We start from the raw sequence: 2,347 nt of genomic DNA on the forward strand, positions 1-2,347 counted from the left end.
ATTAAGCTGCATTACCGTTTTCATGAAAAATATGCAGTTGATACATTTTTCTACCTCCTAAGGTCATTTTGAGTTTTGACTAGTTTAAAATTTCAAAATTCACCTAATATTTACTGAATTCCTTTCCTTATCTCAGGCCTTGTCCTTGATGTATTCACTTACATGCTCTGTATAATCTCACAATAATCCTGCAGATTTGATGGTGCATTTGCAGAGGCCTAACATGAAGGAATATAGTGGGACATAGAGTGGATTTCTGTGCGTTTACTTGGCTTTGGCTGCTGCTGTGGGTGTTAGAAAATATGCATATTAAAGATAATGATGGTGCATTTATCAGGGAAAAAAAAGCAACTATCAGACACGAGACAGGCACAGGGGAGGATCTGGAGGAAGTATCTTGAGGCAGAGTCCTGAGATGACACGTGCAGTCTATACACTTAGGGCTGACCCCACAGAAGTGTACACACAACTATCCTGCCCACGCAGATATGGGGCAAACCAAAGTTGTCAAGAACTGTGTGAAATAAATATGATGGGGCAGGTTGTGGTCAAATGGCACTGGTGCCCTGGTATGTCCCTAGAGTCTTGGGGAGAGAATGGAGAAATGCACTTGGAGGCCTACAGGATCTTCCTCCCTGCTTGACTGCAAGCAGGTTCCTGTCCCTATAGGGTAGAATAGGTTTTGTCTTTCTAGGTTAGTCTGAGGTACTTTAGCCAAGACTGGGTCTCCATAGGTAACTGTGAATTATTATCGCCATTTTATAGATGGAGAAATTGAGCCTCAGTGAAGTTCAGTTAGCTAACATGTATTTGTGTGCATGTAAATATTAGGCAAAACATATTAGCTCTATTGATAGGCATTTCTTTTCTTTTTTTCTTTTTAATTTTTTTTAACGGTTATTTTTTCTTGAGACAGAGAGAGACAGCATGAACGGGGGAGGGTCAGAGAGAGGGAGACACAGAATCCGAAGCAGGCTCCAGGCTCTGAGCTGTCAGCACAGAGCCCCATACGGGGCTCGAACTCACGGACCACGAGATCATGACCTGAGCCGAGGTCGGCGGCTCAACCGACTGAGCCACCCAGGCGCCCCTTGATAGGCATTTCTTACAAATAACTGCTCTACATTATTAATAGAGGTGCTTACTAATTAACATTAGAACTCATCTCTGAGAAAATATTTGTGATCACTTTTCACAAACTATAACAGCCTAAATGTACTTCTTCATTGTTTTGTTTTATTCAAAACAATTCCATCCTGTTGATCCAGAACATTTGAAGGTTTTTGAGGCTCTATTTAGTAGGTCAGAAGAGCTACTATTGAATGGAAAACTTTATGCGCTGGACAACTTGGAATTCTCTACCAGCACCAAAAATCAAATCCTACTTCCCCACCCTGACAGCAGAGGGGCTCCAGGTGTTGGGTGTAGGCGCCTTGCTAGTGCACTCTCTAGGGTTTTTCAGGGACTCCGGAGGGGGCTGCTTCGAGAGAACGTGCCTCTTCCACACGCCCCCTACCCAGTTTGGAGTGCACCTGCAGCCCCAAGCAAGAATAGGGCTGACTCGGATTTGGCCAAGTCAGACGTGGCATGAAAAATCAGCAGTTACTCTTCCATCTCCTTTCTGTTATAAATACAATATAAATTGATAATCTGAAAAGAATTTGGGTTACGTGGCGAGCCCGGATACTGACCGCTGCGGATGCGGACTGAGACAGTTCTCGTCACTTGCTAGTTTCGCTACTTGTTTTGGGAAACCGAGGCACCGCACGCCCTGTCCCTAGCGAGGTGGGTTTTTGCACGATCCCACCGCAGCCCGCCTTGGGTGTTCCCGTTTCCGAGCCCTTTCCGGGACCCAAGTCCCAGCTCCCGAAGGTCGGCCCCACAGCTGGCCTCGGGGCCCCGCCCCCTTTGGCCGCTGGTCGGAGCCGCCACGAGCCGGAGCGGGAGCTGGAGCCGCCGCGGCCCCTTTAAGAAGCCGCTCTGCGGTAACCCGAGCCCGCAGTCCGGGCGGGCGCGGCGGCCGCGGCGGTAGCTGTAGCCTCCGTGTGACTGCTCCTCCAAGCGGCCCGGGGCCCGCGGCTCCCCTGGCTCCCGCCGAGCATCTCGAGGGGTGGCTCTGGCCGGCGCCAGCCCTCGGGCCGGGCCGGCTGACCAGGCGCCCGTGACCACCCGCCGCCCTCCCCGGCCCGGTGCAGCCGCCGCCCGCGCGCTAGTCGCCCCGGGACCCGGCACAGGTGACGCTGTTTGGAGGGGGTTCGGGGAAAAGGGCGGGCTCGCTTTGCCCCGCGGCTCCCCCGCGCCGCCGAGCGCAGTCCCCGGGCAGGGGCGCCGCGGCTTCCCGCCCCCG

The 2,347-nt window shown here is 52.1% G+C and overlaps 1 protein-coding gene across 1 annotated transcript in view; it reads left to right on the forward strand.

The window, feature by feature from the left end:
- Positions 1-1,961: 1,961 nt before the first annotated feature.
- TLCD4 (TLC domain containing 4) overlaps positions 1,962-2,347 on the forward strand; it is a 70,813-nt gene continuing 70,427 nt past the window's right edge. The window contains exon 1 of the mRNA XM_040471045.1: positions 1,962-2,234. The gene's annotated coding sequence lies outside the window, so the exon portion shown is untranslated. The remainder of the gene's footprint in view (positions 2,235-2,347) is intronic.

The sequence above is a fragment of the Herpailurus yagouaroundi genome, unplaced genomic scaffold (genome assembly GCF_014898765.1).
Source record: "Herpailurus yagouaroundi ecotype Mexico unplaced genomic scaffold, PumYag 77, whole genome shotgun sequence".
Classification (NCBI taxonomy): Eukaryota; Metazoa; Chordata; class Mammalia; order Carnivora; family Felidae; genus Herpailurus; species Herpailurus yagouaroundi.